Consider the following 15,990-nt stretch of genomic DNA (forward strand, 5'->3'; position numbering starts at 1 on the left):
GTGGCCAGTAAGATTCTCTGCTTAGAGAAACACCCAAGCGTATGTGCTCTCGTGACCTTTGTTCTTTGATTCTGTTCTGCTCTTTCTGACTCCACTTCTTTTCTACAGCTCTAGGCCTTTGATCAACATTAAAGTATCCAAACTTTGCTGTCGCACTTTTTTTTATTTTAAAAACATATTGTGAGAATGGGCAAAAAGACATGCAACCAGGATTTATTCTTAACTTAGATGCTTAGTATCTCAGAATAATGGTTTACTTATCTGTGGAATAAGGCAATAAAGTTTATCATGATAGCCTCATGGCATTATCATGAAAAATATATTAGGGGACTGGGTTGGTGCACCTGGTTGAGTACACATATTACAATGCACAAGATCCCAGGTTAAAGGCCCCAGTCCCCACGTGCAGGAGGAAAGCTTTGCAGGTGGTAAAGTAGAGCTGTAGCTGTCTCTCTCCCCTTTCCTCTCAATTTCTGGCTATCTATATCAAATAAATAAAGATAATAAAAAATAAAAAAGTAAATACAAAATTTTAAGTCTATTGACATGAGACCAAATAATGTGAAAAGAGATTGAAAAGTACAAGAAAAGAAAAGGCCACTATCTAGGTAACCACAATCTGAGGGTCAACATTTGTGCCATTTAGGCAGACTAAACACAAACAAGCAAAAACTACATTAAAAAACACACCAGCATGAAATGTGAGGCAATCTTTCCTTTCTGTTCTGAATTAGTCTTTCAATAGCATTAGGCCCAGTTCTGGTGATTACACAAACAGAATGAAGAGAAATTTAAGAAGATGAAGAGCAGTGCAAGATGCAGGACCTATGAAATCAGTCTAAGATAAAACACAGTCTAAGGGGGTCAGGTGGTAGCGCAGTGGGTTAAGCGCAGGTGGTGCAAAGCACAAAGACCAGCCTAAGGATCCTGGTTGGAGCCCCCGGCTCCCCACCTGCAGGGGAGTCACTTTACAGGCGGTGAAGCAGGTCTGCAGGCGTCTGTCTTTCTCTCCCCTCCCCTTTGTGTCTTCCCCTCCTCTCTCCATTTCTCTCTGTCCTATCTAATAACGACAACATCAATAACAGCTACAATAAAACAAGGGCAGCAAAAGGGAATAAATATTTAAAAAAACACAGTCTAAGATTAAAAAAAAAAAGTCCAAAGAATATAAAGTAGTGATAGCTTAAAGAATCCAGGGTCAGGAATTATCCAGAATGGACTTCTTGAATAGACTGTTATATCATTAAGACTATGGAAAGTGGTCCAGGAAGTGGCACAGTGGGTAAGCACTGGAATCTCACCATGAGGTCCTGAGTTCAATCCCCGAAGCACATGTACCAGAGTGATGTCTGCTTCTCTCTCTCCTATCTTTCTTATGAATGAATGAATAAATAAACTTTTTTAAAAATCTATGGAAATAGATACTCCTTTATCTTCCTGGGTCAGACCTATACTGTCCATCAGGGAAGCCACTAGTCTGGCTACTGAGTCCTTGAAATATAAAAGACTAAAATGAGAGGTAGACAGGACTTCAAAAAAACACAATATGCAGAATGCAGAGTTTATTGCAGGCATGAAATCCTGAGTTTGATCCCCAGCATTGCATGTACCAGAGATTTGTGCCCGCCCTCTCTCCCTCTCTCTCTCTCTCCGTGTGTGTGTGTGTGTGTGTGTGTGTGTGTATTTATGTGCCAGCGCTATGAATCCACTGCTCCCAGTGGCCATTTTTCCCCCTATTTTATTGGATAGGACAGAGAGAAATATGGAGGAGGGGGAAGAAAGACACCTGCAGAACTGCTTCTCTGCCTATGAAGTGAACACCCTGCAGGTGGGGAGTCAGGGGCTCCAACCGGGATCCTTGTGCTTCTTACCACGCACACTTAACCTGGTGTGCCACCACCCGGTCCCCTCCTCTAGTATTAATGAATATGCAGATCTATATTAGTATATACATGCATGCATCAAAAATCCTAACAGCACAATATTGCAGCCTCTATTGCACTATTTCTGTAATGCTCTCTTGAGGCAAATATAGAGACGACATACTTGTAGCTCTGATTTACTAGCTATAGTCAGTGTTTATTGATTTCTCTCCCCCTTAATCCCATACCTAGAGGTCAACCTTCCAGATCAACTGCTTTGACTGAGTCTCTATTAACCTGTTGTGATGGGCCAAACCCAATGTGCTCCATCAATGCTGATTCCTTCCCACACATCCTGTGGACTATTATTTTGCCACCACAGGCCTTTAGGACTACATGACTGCACAGCTCCTGGAGGACTCTTCTGTGCTGTGGCATAGCAGATAGCACTGCCGCAGGGACATAACTGGCTGGAGACAGTGTCAGCCTGGTGGAGTGAAGCAAAGGTGACTGAACGCGCAAGTGGCCGGAAGTCCGCCCTTCTTTGCCTGAGTCCAGAATATGACTAAACTCTGGAGTGCAGGCTGGGTCCTAGCAGCGGCTGGCACAAAATTCTGGACAAAGAACGCAGGGATGGTGTTTTTCCTGGGGCTCGGACAGACGTGAATTTAAACCTTGGTGATTTACCTTTCCGATGGACCTGTCCTCTTCTTACCCCTTACTTCTGAGCGCCTTCCGTGGTTTGTGGTGACCTCAGCTGAGGTTTCCCAGGACCCGCTGACCGGAATAAGTGAACAGGTGGCGCTGAACTTTTGGTACTAACTCATGGTCTTTGTGGGCCTAATGTGTTCTTAACCCCAGTTGATAATTGCTTATTTTGCAGTACCTAAAATATATTCTGTACTACTGTACCACCCTAATAAAGCTCTGACTGTTTAAACCCTCTCCCAGCCACCCCACAGCTAAGCCTGTTATGCACTGCCGCAGCAAAGTTCCCTCCAACTACATTTTGTTTGCCTTTTTAGCCAGATAGACAGCGACAGACAGAAAGTGAAGACTTCTCAACACTGCTCCATTACTCGTGAAGTTTCCCCTCTATGTAGCGCTCGCAGGTGGTGACCAGGGATCAAACCTGGGTCCTTGCCCCGGCAAAGTACCTGCTCTACGAGGCAGGCTATATCCTAGCTCCTGTATTTGTGTATGTGTGGCACTGGGGCCTTGTTGTGATTCCACTACTCCTGGGCTGACTCCCCCACCCCTTAATCGAGAAAGACAGGCAGAGACAGAGCATCTGACAGAGCGGGAGACACAGCATCTCTCTGCCATCCTCGGAGCTTCCCCTAATGCCACTGCCATGGTGCTGGGACTTGAACACAGGACTCTGCACCCATTAAGGCCCATACCCTACCAGGTGAGCTACTCCCTGGACTCAAGAACTCTGTTCTTTTTATTTTTTTTTAAAGAAGTTTTTTAAAAAATTTAAATTTTTCCCCTTTTTGTTGCTCTTGTTTTATTGTTGTTGATGATGTCATTGTTGGATAAGACAGAGAGAAATGGAGAGAGATGGGAAAGACAGAGGGGAAGAGAAAGACAGACACCTGCAGACCTGCTTCACTGCTTGTGAAGTGACCCCCTGCAGGTGGGAAGCCGGGGGCTTGAACCGGGATCCTTAAGCCGGGCCTTGCGCTTTGTGCTACTTGCACTTAACTCGCTTTGCTACTGCATGACCCCCCCAAGAACTCTGTTCTTTTTAAAAATGTATTTGCTGGGCCAGAAGTCATGACATATTCTTCTGTTTTTCTGTGCACGAGTGCATCGTGATTTTTCTGACAACCCAATATTCATTTATTTATGGGGGATTGGGAGCCAGAGCCTGAATCCGGTCCATGTGATACCGGAGACTGCCTGCTTCAGAGTTCAGTAGACATACTTTGCCGCCTCCTTGGCCACCTAAGAGCTCTTTTAAGATGTTACGTCCTTGGCCTGAGAAGTAGCCAGTGGCTACAATAGTGGAGTCTCAAGCATGAGGCCCTAAATTCAATCCCTGACATCACATGTGCCTGGATCATGCTCTGGCCTTCTCTCTCTCTCTAATGAATAAATCTCTTAACAAAGAAAAAGTGGGGTGGGAGATGGCACACCTGGTTGAGTGCCTATATAATGATGCACAAAGATCCTGGGTTCAAGTCCCCAGCCCCCAACTGCATGGGGTTGGGATGAGCTTCACTGGTAGTGAAGCAGTGCTGCTTCAGGCGTCTACCTCCTATCCCCTCTCAATTTCTCTTTGTCCTATCAAATAAATTGGTTTTAAAAATTAAAATAAAACGCATTATGCTCTGTTCTTTTGATATCTTTTGTCAGCCACTTTAAGCCCATCATGAACAGACTGTGTAGGATTCCAAGTGGCCTGTAGCGCGGAAAGGTTCACTCTATAAAAGTTTTGTTTTGCCTTCTGCAAAAAGGTGCAGAGTTTCAGCCTGAGGATTCCTGAAACACTTAAGTTCAGACCTCAAACTGAGGCGCTTCCCTCTACACCACATGGCGTGGAACAATGACAAATCCCCAAGAGAGAGATTTTATTCCTTTTGCCAGGAAATAGCCCTTTGAGGGGATTTCTATTCCAATTTCATACTTTACATATTCACTGCATTCTAAGCCTGTTATTACTAGGGCCTGTTTTGGGGTTCAATAAATACCTCCTTAGAACTACCAGGGCATCAGTATGCTTACTAAGATCCGGTCTTAAAGTTCATTCTTGGATTTTAGTTTCCTGTTATCCTTCCTCTTTCTTATAAGTGTAACTATATATCTTGAATCTCTTATATTTTATCTAAATGATGAAGGAATACAAGTGGGTGGGTGAGGGCCTACAGGAGTTCATTCAACCGTGTTAAGCTACAAACCTACTCCATCGCATTCCGCCTTCCAATGACATTAAAAAAAAAAAAAAAAAAAAAAAAGGTCAGATGCATCTTTATTCCCAGTCTTTTGTATGGGGTCTATTCATTCTCTCTCTCTCTCTCTCTCTCTCCCCACCCCCCCCCCCCCCCCCCCCCGTGTTATCCCCAGTGTTCTAGAATTACACAATGTGCAGAGAGGACTTTTTCCATTCACATTCTGGAACCTTGTAATCAATCATCACTTCTGGAAACATTTGGCTTCTTTGATGCATCCCTATCTCTCATTTTAACCGTTCTCTCTTTCACAGATCTCTTAAATGCCAGATGTACTTATTCTAACTCAAGAACCATTGTCAACTTTTTCCCTCCTTCTAGTATTATGCTTTTCATTTCCACGACGTCTTTCTTGCTCTGATTTTTGTAGCACCTTGTTTTATTTCATTAACAAAATATTGGCTCTTATTTCTCTGAGAAAGTCACACTATGTGTTTTGAGTTTCTTCTGTTTATAGATCAACTGTAGCTCCTCTGATACATTTCTCTCATTTGGTATACTCTCTACCCTTCATATTGGAAGCTTTCTAAACATGTTCAGTAATCCTTATCTGTCCATTTCTATTTAAAATTGAGTCAGTCAGGACCAGAACAGCTCACCAAGTAGAGCACACACTTTACCAGCACAAGAACCAGGGGTTGAGCCTTTAGCACCACATGGGAACACTATGCACAACACCGAGGAAATTGTCAATCAAGAGTGAAGCCATGCTATGACAATCCTTCACTCCTCTGCTGGACTGGGGGAGGGGGGTGGCACAGAATTTTGATGGTGGGTGTGATATGAGACTATATACCCCATGTAATCTTATTAACCATTATTAAGTCACTAATATATAAAAAAAAAGTCAGCCAGGAACACTATGAGGTCCTAGCAGGCATAAAAATTACAGTCAGCTGGAGATTTTTGTGGTGACAGAATGGTTGTAGGTCTTGGTTACTGTGGTTGTTAGATGATAGTACATATGTGATAAAGTATTTATCTATAAGGTATATCAACCACATTTTCCTGATCTTGATTGTATCTGGGCTTATAAAATGGAACCATTGGGGGAAACTGAACAGAGTACAATAGATTTCTCAGTACCATTTTTGCAATTTCATATGAATCTGTATTGTTTTAAAAGTTATTTTTGGGGGAGTCGGGCGGTAGCGCAGTGGGTTAAGTGCACGCGGTGCAAAGCACAAGGGCTGGCGTAAGGATCCCGGTTCAAGGTCCCTGCTCCCCACCTTGCAGGTGAGTCACTTCACAGGCAGTGAAGCAGGTCTGTAGGTGTCTGTCTTTCTCTCCCCCATCGTCTTCCTCTCCTTTCTCCATTTCTCTCTGTCCTATCCAACAACTACTACAACAATAAAAAAGGGGGCAACAAACGGGAATAAATTAAATTTTTTAAGTTATTTTTAGGGGTAGGGGTAAGTGCCATAATGGTTATGCAAAGAGACTCTCATGCCTGAGACTGAATTCCTGGGTTCAATTTCCCACCACCACAAGCCAGTACTTGAGTGATGCTCTTGGGGAGGAGGGGGTGTATTTTTAAAGAGTGAGGCAATTAAAAAAGGTGATGAGAGTTTTGTGAACACAAGAACAGCATCAGGAGTATTACGGCTCACACCGTCTAAGATAAGGTCTAGCTAGTGCTTGAGTTAGCCAAATACTAACTCACTGCAGGGCTGTCTCTTCCTCTTGGAGGAACTCTCCCATCCCAGGCCTCGTGTCTAGGATCAGCACTCTGAAGCAGGCAGGGGACAGACCTGAGGTTTCCTTTTAGAGTACATGCTGCCGTCTGCCATGCCAGAGAACCTTCATCCAGACTCTCTGCTGCGGCTTCTCCCCAGCACAAACCTCTGCTCTCTCAGAAATGGGAGGGGTATTCTCTGGTTTCTGGAGTCCTAGTGGTAATTTGGGAACCTACCTCCTTTCTATACAGACAGTCAACTAATTTGTCTTGAGGCTCAAACCTCACTCTGCTCGAGAGTGAGGGCCAGTGCCTCCAATTCCTGAGGGGCCCACAATGCTGCTCCTGGGGGCACGTCCTGTGGGTGTCAACAGTTCAGCCTACTCCACTCAGCCTATTCTTTACCTTCCACCTGTGAGAACTTGACATATTTTACCTAATACTGTCTTTTCCCCTATGGGTTCACATACTGAAAGCATCCTTTTACTGTCGTTTCAGTAGTTTCTGGAGGGAAGAGAGATGAATGTGTGTGTTCAATCTCCCGTCCTCCCCTAAAACATGCCAACCAGAGATTTTGAACCTTGACTTTGCAAAGTACTTGTACATACAACCACATGACATATTTGACAATAAAGAGAATATAGTAAAAAAAAAAAAAAAGCAAGCAAACAAACACAAATAAAAAATCCTTTGGTTGGGGCCAGGTAATGGTGCACCTGGTTGAACACACATATTATAATGCACAAGGGTCTGGGTTCAAGCCCCTAGTCCCCACCTCAGTCAACAAGTATTTCATCATCCTACTGCACAGAAAGTACTGCAATTCCTACCAAAAAGTGAAGAAAAAAAAATTAAACTTTAAAACCTTTCAGCTGATAAGAGCCTCAAATCCCTAGTGCATACTTTAATAGGAAAGATGTTATATCCCACTCTAATCAAGATGCCTGGCACAGACCCCAGGACAGGACAGGGTACCTACCATAGGAGGCAGCCTACCTACCAAGCTCTAAAAGGCAAGCCAAAAGAAGGAACCCAATCAAAAGACAGGCAGAGGACGGATGTAAATAGTCATGTCTCCAAACAAGGTATACAAACAGCTAGTAAATACAAGAGAAGCCACTCAACATTAGTCACTAGGAAAATGCACAAGGCAAATACTACTTCATCAGCTGGACAGCTATAATCAAAAGGTTGACAATCACAAAAGTTGGTGAGGATGGGAGACAAGTCTCAGATACTGTTGTGTTGGTGGGAATGTGAAATGGTACAGTCACCCTGGATAAGTTTGGTGACTGCTTAAGAGGTTAAATGCAGCCACCAAAATGACCACACACAAAAATCTGTGTATGAATATTCAAAGTAGCAGCAACTCAAATACTTAACAAATGATGAATGAATAATCAAAATGTGGTCTCTATCCTACAAGCTATTTACTATCGGCCATAAAAAGGTATGTGCTACATAAAAATGATATATGACAGCATGAAGGCAGCCTGAAAACACTGAGCTAGCTAGCTGAAAGGAGCCAAAGACTCAAAAGGACACTCAGCACATACTTTATTTAAACGAAATGGCCAGAAAGGCCGACCCACGGAGAGAGGAAAAGGTGGCTACCAGAAGCTAAATTAGATTCTTGAAAAGCTAAATTAAAAAAAATCACTGAGAGATCTGAGGTGGGAGACGCAATGTGACTGTTATGAGGTGATAAAAAGTTCTAAACACAGACACGGATGATGGGTGCACAAATATTTAAATATACTAAAAACCATTTGAACTATTTCAATAAGCTTAGCTACAAAGTATATGAAGTATATGACAATCAATATATTTTTATATTAAAAACTATCGGGGGCCAGGTGGTAACAGCAGCTTAAGCTCACATGGCACGAAGCACACGGACCAGCATAAGGGTCCCAGTTCAAGCCACCAGCTCCCCACCTGAGGGGGTAGGGGGTCGCTTCACAAGCGATGAAGCAGGTCTGCAGGTGTCTGTCTTTCTCTCCCCCTCTCTCCATTTCTCTCTGTCCTATCCAACAACAATGACAGCAATTAACAAGGGCCGAAATGGAAAAAATAGCCTCCAGGAGCAGTGGATTCACAGTGTAGGCAACCAGCCCCAGTGATAACCCTGGAGGCAAACAAAAAAAAAAAAAAAAACATGTTAGTTCTTAAAGACAAGCCAGGAGGGGCCGGGCGATGACACATCTGGCTGAGCGCACATGCTACAGTGTGCAAGGACCCAGGTTCAAGACCCCAGTTCCCACCTGAAGGAGGAAAGCTTCACGAGTGGTGAAGCAGGGCTGCAGATGTCTCTCTGTCTCTCTCCGTCATCCCCTTCCCTTCTCCATTTCTAGCTGTCTCTATCAATAAATAAACATTAAAAAAAAAGACAAGCCAGGAATGTGTTTTTAAAGATGTTGTGTGTGCTAGTGAGAAAGCATGCCCAGAAACATCACTAAGTGCCTTTGAACTCCACCCCTGGCCTTGCACCCAAGCAGGATTTATCATTCTAGATTAGTTATCAGGCCAGGTCAACCCCTAGAACTACCTACCTCTACACTAGCTTTGTGGCACTCAACTCCTGACTTAATGTGTCTTCCTGAGGCACAGACTGAAACCTGCTGACTAAGACTGTGTGAGGTGGGCTGTTTCCTTCCCCCAGAGTGAAGTAGGAGGGTGGATTTGTAGTGATGGCACCCACCAATAGCCCTGGTGGTAATTAAAAAAAAAAAATCCTGGAGGCTGGGCAGTAGCACAGTGGGTTAAGCGCACATGGTGCAAAGCACAAGGATTTGCGCAAGGATCCTGGTTCAAGCCCCTGGCTCCCCACCTGCAGGGGGTCACTTAACAAGCTGTGAAGCAAGCCTGCAGGTGTGTTTCTCTTCTCTCTGTCTTCCCCTCCTTTCAATTTCTCTCAATCCTATCCAACAACAACAGCTATAACAACAATAACAGGGTCAGGCGGTGGTGCATTGGGTTAAGCGCATGTGGCACAAAGCGCAAGGACCGGCGTAAGGATCCCGGTTTGAGCCCCCAGCTCCCCACCTGCAGGGGAGTTGCTTCACAGGCGGTGAAGCAGGTCTGCAGGTGTCTATCTTTCTCTCCCCTCTCTGTCTTCCCCTCCTCTCTCCATTTCTCTCTGTCCTATCCAACAAGGAACAACATCAACAATGGCAATAATAATAACCACAACGAGGCTACAACAACAAGGGCAACAAATGGGGAAAAAAATGGCCTCCAGGAGCGGTGGATTCATGGTGCAGGCACTAAGCCCAGCAATAACCCTGGAGGGGGGAAAAAAAAAAACAACAGTAACCCACAACAAGGGCAATAAAATGGGAAAAATAGCCTCCAGGAAAAGTGGATTCATACTGCAGGCACAGAGCCCCATGATAACCCTGGAGACAAAAAAAAAAAAAAATCTGGGGGTCGGGCGGTGGCGCAGTGGGTTAAGTGCATGTGGCGCAAAGCGCAGGAACCGGCGTAAGGATCCCGGTTTGAGCCCCCGGCTCCCCACCTGCAGGGGAGTCGCTTCACAGGCGGTGAAGCAGGTCTGCAGGTGTCTATCTTTCTCTCCCCCTCTCTGTCTTCCCCTCCTCTCTCCATTTCTCTCTGTCCTATCCAACAACGAATTGCATCAACAAGGGCAATAATAATAACCACAACGAACCTACAACAAGGGCAACAAAAGGGGGGGAAAATGGCCTCCAGGAGCGGTGGATTCATGGTGCAGGCACCGAGCCCAGCAATAACCCTGGAGGAAAAAAAAAATCTGTTGTCAAAATACGTTTTCTGAAGTAGAAAGAAAATGTGATGACACAGAAACACCTCCTCTGATTTCTGATGAATGTCCAACTGAGAAACACTGCAGAAAACTAAAACCTTATTCCCAAAGAGAAGCCTTATTAAGGCCTAACTGCATATATTCTGTCGCATCATCAACCTTAGCCCTATCCCATCTGAAAAGGGCAAACACAGTAAGCACTATGACTGTTACTAGAGAAGTAAACAGCAAAAACACGACAATAAAGTAGCATAATTTCAGATAATCATGAAGAATTATGAAGAAGTAAAGCTGAGTATGGGGCAAGAGAGACGTTTCTCTAAGAAGACCGTTTCTGGCACTGCCACCCAATGCAGCAACACTGCAGAAACCAGCTGCAATACACTTCATTAGTAATTTTATATTGATTATATGTTGCTACACTCTGAATACACTCATTACTTAAAATACTGTGAAAACTCGTCTTCCCCGAGGGTCTGGACAATCTTTTAGCCTGTTAACAGTACATAATTTGCATGCCTGAGGCCCTTGAGTTCACAGGCTTAATTCCTTGCACCTGCCACAGGCCAAAGCGGAGCAGTGCTCCAGGTCTCAAGCAAGCATAATAATAATAATAATAATAATAATAATAATAATATCTCGGGAGTGGGGCGGTAGCGCAGTGCCAGTGCGTTAAGCGCAGGTGCCGCAAAGTGCAAGGACCGGCATAAGAATCCCGGTTCCAGCCCCCAGCTCCCCACCTGCAGGGGAGTCGTTTCATAGGCGGTGAAGCAGGTCTGCAGGTGTCTTTCTCTCCCCTTCTCCATTTTTCTCTGTCCTATTCAACAACAATGACATCAATAATAACAATAATAGCTACAACAACAATAAAAAGACAACAAGGGCAACAAAAGGGAAAATAAATATATATTTTTTAAAAATCTGTTTCTGTTTACTTTTTCAAATGTGCACTTTATCCACTGAGCTAATTCTAGGCCCCCCCAAGTCAGTATCCTTTTTTTCTTCCTTCCCCAACAGTGCAACCTCATACCAAAAGGACTGCAAAGTTTCACAGAAACCCACATGTAGGATGGACCTCAGGTTTGCCCAGTGCTTCCAGCTGTGTTGTATGGCTATTGAGTGCACATGTGACAGTGCACAAGGACCCAGGTTCGAGCCCCTGGTCCCCACCTGCAGGGGGAAATCTTCACAAGTGGTGAAGCAGTGCTGCAGGTGTCTCTCTGTCTCTCTCCCTCTCTATCACCCTCTTCCCTCTCAACTTTTGACTGTCTCTAACCCACAGATAAAGATTAAAAAAACAAAAGAAGAAAGAAAGAAACCTTGGAGAAAAGATAACCAGGGAGACATCTCACTGGCTTCGCAAGACAGTTCTCAGCCTGGCCCCTGCTCCACAGAGGTTGTGTCCAAGGAGGCTGTTTCAATTTCTACCAGATTCCAACTCCATGCAGCTGCCTTTCGGCCTCAAGAGACACCAGCAATATTGATTCTGTCTCAGCTCCTGTTCCTCCTTCTGGAAATTGTTCTAAGAGGAAATACTACATCTGTTTTTTTAAATTATTTTTTAATATTTATTCCCTTTTGTTGCCATTGTTGTTTTGTTGTTGTTACTGATGTCGTCGTTGTTGGATAGGACAGAGAGAAATGGATAGTGGAGGGGAAGGCAGAGAGAGGAAGAGAAAGAAGCGACTCCCCTGCAGGTGGGGAGCCGGAGGCTCAAACCAGGATCCTTATGCCAGTCCTTGGTGCTTTGCGCCACGTGCGCTTAACCCGCTGCGCTACCGCCTGACTCCCATAATACATCTATTTTGATAGTTTCACTCTTCCTAATGTTAGGATGCCCACATGCCTCAGTCCTAGGCTAATTAGTCATAGTACTCTCAAAAAAAGTCCAGCTTAGGCAACAAAGTACATGGTCAGCCTATCTAGTATCCCAAGTAGAACAAGGGTAATTGTAGCTGACACACACAGCCCAGCACAGCCCACAGGACATCTGGAACAAGACTCAGAATATTCTTTGTAGGGACATGGAGGAATCTGGTCTTTTACTGAAATGATTCTCACAAATCTGCACGTGAGCTATTGGAAATATAAATGTTCATGTGTAAGGATTCAATCTCATTGTTTCTCTAGAAGATTCTAACCCAGAGAAAGAGAATCCTAAATTTGTCATCTAAGTGCCAAGGGATGTTTGAGGCAGGGAACAGCACAAGTAAATTGGGACATAGATTAGCTCGAGCCAACTGATGAGGCAGGAGGTTAAGTGTGACCCTCAGTTAAGGGCCCTTGAAAGACAGGACAATAGGCTGTGTTCTGCCACCATCCAAACTATGTCATTTGCAAGGCCAGTTAGTGCCTAAAGCTGGGCTAAGGGAAGGTCTAGAGGCAAGGGGGCAGGACAGACAAATGTGAGGGGAAAAACGGGAGAGGGATGTTGGGTGGTGGCATACTGAGGTAAGTGGACATATTACCAAGTGCAAGGACCCAGCTCCTCATCTGCAGGGGGGTGCTTCATGAGCTGTGAAGCACGTCTGTAGGTGCCTTTTTTTTCCTTAATATTTTATTTATTTATTTATGGGGGGGGACCATACGTCACTCTGGTACACTGGTATCAAACTCAAAACCTCATGCTTGAGAGTCAAACACTTTATCCACTGCGCCACGTCCCAGATCACTAGGTGTCTTTTTTTTCTTTCTCCCTCTCTACTTCCCCCTCCCCTCTCAATTTCTATCTTACTCGATAAAAATAAGAAGAAAAAAAAAAAAGAAATAAAAGAAAGAAAGGGGGGAAAAAAGCCACCAGGAGTAGTTGGTTTGTAGTGCTGGCACCAAGCTCCAGTGATAACCCTGGTAGAAAAAAGGAGGGGGAAGAGGGTGACAAGAGGGAAAGAATGGGGGGAGGGGGAGGAGATAAAGAGGTAGATGAAACTAAGATCTAATGGCAAATTCCGATAGAAAGCTGATGTCAAAAGGGGGGAGGGAAAGACCAAATTTCATGAAAACTAAAAATTACATATCAAGACACCATCACTGGTGATAATAATAATCATTCCCATCAAGTGCATATGATAAGGGATTTGATTTTTTAAAAATTATTTCTTAAATGAGAGACACCAGAGCACTGGTCTGCCAGGATCACACCTGGAGTGGCGTGCGTGTGCGTGTGCACGCGTGCACACTCTATAGCAGGGCATTTCCCTACGTCCTCCCACCCTAAGAGGTTAACATTCAGAATGCATAAATAACAGGAAGAAAAAAAAAAATCAAAACTGGGTAATGCCATAGTGGTATTCTTCCCTCTAGTTAAATAAGTAAATAAATCTTTAAAATTAAAAAGCAGAAGACCCAAATAGACATTTTTCCAGCACAGATAACCAACAGCACAATCACTGAAGAAATGGAACTCAAAACTTCCAAGACAGGCCACCTCATACATATCAGAATAGCTACTATTAAAAACAAACAAACAAAAAAATTAGGTGCCCCACATCACCAGAAGCTAGACCTGAGCAGTGCTCTGGCAAAACAGAAACACAGTCGGCCAGGTTGGGGAGCCAGTGCCGTCAGTAGTACAGCAGACTTTCATGCTAGAGGCTTAGAGGTTCCAGTTTCGATTCCTGGCACCTAAACCACAGTTGAGCAGTATCCTGGTGAATAAATAGTAAAAATAAATCAAAGAGGCCAGGAGGTGACACACCCGGTTGAGCCGCATGTTACAAAGCATAAGGTCCCAAGTTCAAGCCCCCAACCCCTACCTGCAAGGGGAAAGCTGCAGGCATCTCTCTCTTCCCCTCTCTATCTCCTTCTCTCTCCATTTCTCTCTATTCAAAATAACAAAGTCAAATAAATAAGGGCCTGGGAGCTAGCTCAGCCAGTAGAGTACAGGCCTTACCATGATTCCTGGGTTCAATCTGAGCACTGCACAGAAGCCCCACGGCTGGTACTGGGGAGGCTCCCTGGGGAGTGGAGCCCTGCTCTACCATCCCCTCTCTCTCTACTCCCCGTTAAAAAGCATGAATGAAAAATCAGATGGTGTTACACATACACACGGCCCTGGGTTCCTTCCTCAGCCCTGCATAAAACAAAAAGAGAGCGCCAGACAAATGGGGTAGCCTACAAGGTCTGCAACAGCACGAGCACTTAGTAGGTCCACACATACCAGGGCAATGCATGGCCCCTCAGTCTAAATAAATAAATAAATAAATAAATAAATAATCTTTTAAAAAGAACTGAAGGCAAGGCCCCGGTGGCTGCTGTCGAAATGGGCAAGTTTATGAAACCCGGGAAGGTGGTGCTGGTTTTGGCCAGACGCTACTCTGGACGCAAAGCCGTGGTGGTCGTCGTCGTCGTGAAGAACGTTGATGATGGCACCTCAGACCGCCCATACAGCCATGCTCTGGTGGCTGGGACTGACCGTTATCCACGCCAAGTGACAGCCGCCATGGGCAAGAAGTCTTTCGTGAAAGTTTATAACTACAATCACTTTATGCCCACGAGGTACTCTGTGGATGTCCCCTTGGACAAAACTGTTGTCAACAGGATGCCTTCCGGGATCCTGCCCTTCCTTAAACACAAGGCTCGTCAAGAGGCAAAAGTCAAGTCTGAGGAGAGGTACAAGAAAAATGGTTCTTCCAAAAACTACGATTTTAGATGTTTTGTTTCAGTCACTAAAAGTTAAAAAAAAAAAAAAAAAAGAAGTTAAGGTCAGGAGTAATTACAATGGTAACACCAGACTCTGTAGGCTTGAGGTTCTGGAAGCCCCAGGTTCGAACCAGCACCATCGTAAGCTGGAGTTAAGCAGTGCTTTGGTCTTTCTCTCACATGAAAAGAAAATCCTTTTTTAAAAGAGTTTATTAAGTGATAAGGGTGTGGGAACCAGAGCACCATTCTGACAAGTGATGCCAGGACTTGAACTCAGGACCTCATGCCTAAGGAGCCAACACCCTATCTACTGTGCCACCTCCCAGAACACTAAGTAAATCTTTATTTTTAAAATAAAAAAACTACCTATCTCAACATAAAATATTAAAAAGAAAGGGGGGGAGTCGGGCCGTAGCACAGCGGGTTAAGCGCACGTGGTGCAAAGCCCAAGGACTGGTGTAAGGATCCCAGTTTGAGACCCCGGCTCCCCACCTGCAGGGAAGTCGCTTCACAGGCAGTGAAGCAGGTCTGCGGGTGTCTATCTTTCTCTCCCCCTGTCTTCCCCTTCTCTCTGTCCTATCTAACAATGATGACATCAATAACAACAACAATAACTACAACAACAATGAAAAACAAGGGCAACAAATGGGAAAATAAATAAATATAAAAAATAAAAAGAAAGAGGGGAGGGACAGCAGACAGCTCATTTGGTGGAGTCCAGCCTGCAGCTTCATGCATGAGGCTCTGGATTTGAGCCCCAGCACCACATGGAAACACTAACCTCCACTGGGAACTCCCGTAGATGGCGGAATGTGCTGTACTGTCTTTCCTCAGCCCCACCCCACCCCACCCCCTTTAATCAGAGCACTGCTCAGCTCTGATTTATGGTGCTTTGGAGGACTGAACCCCGGTTCCATGGCTGCCAGTTCTTAGCAACATCGCCCCGCCAGATATTCGTCGGGATGTGGCATCATCTAAGTTCATTTCCCACGTCTACGGACCTGCCAATATACGCGGATATCTTCGCCCACCCTGTCTGTCCAACGCTTGACGTCTCGTCACCCAATCTGGTCCCCT

At 44.7% G+C, this 15,990-nt stretch overlaps 1 protein-coding gene and 1 pseudogene across 2 annotated transcripts in view; one reads left to right on the forward strand and one right to left on the reverse strand.

The window, feature by feature from the left end:
- The window catches only part of UBE2O (ubiquitin conjugating enzyme E2 O), a 62,683-nt gene that overhangs the window by 34,491 nt on the left and 12,202 nt on the right, over positions 1-15,990 (reverse strand). The window lies entirely within an intron of this gene.
- Positions 14,298-14,930, forward strand: LOC103126771 (large ribosomal subunit protein eL27-like; annotated as a pseudogene).

This window comes from Erinaceus europaeus, chromosome 12 (genome assembly GCF_950295315.1).
Source record: "Erinaceus europaeus chromosome 12, mEriEur2.1, whole genome shotgun sequence".
Taxonomy (NCBI): Eukaryota; Metazoa; Chordata; class Mammalia; order Eulipotyphla; family Erinaceidae; genus Erinaceus; species Erinaceus europaeus.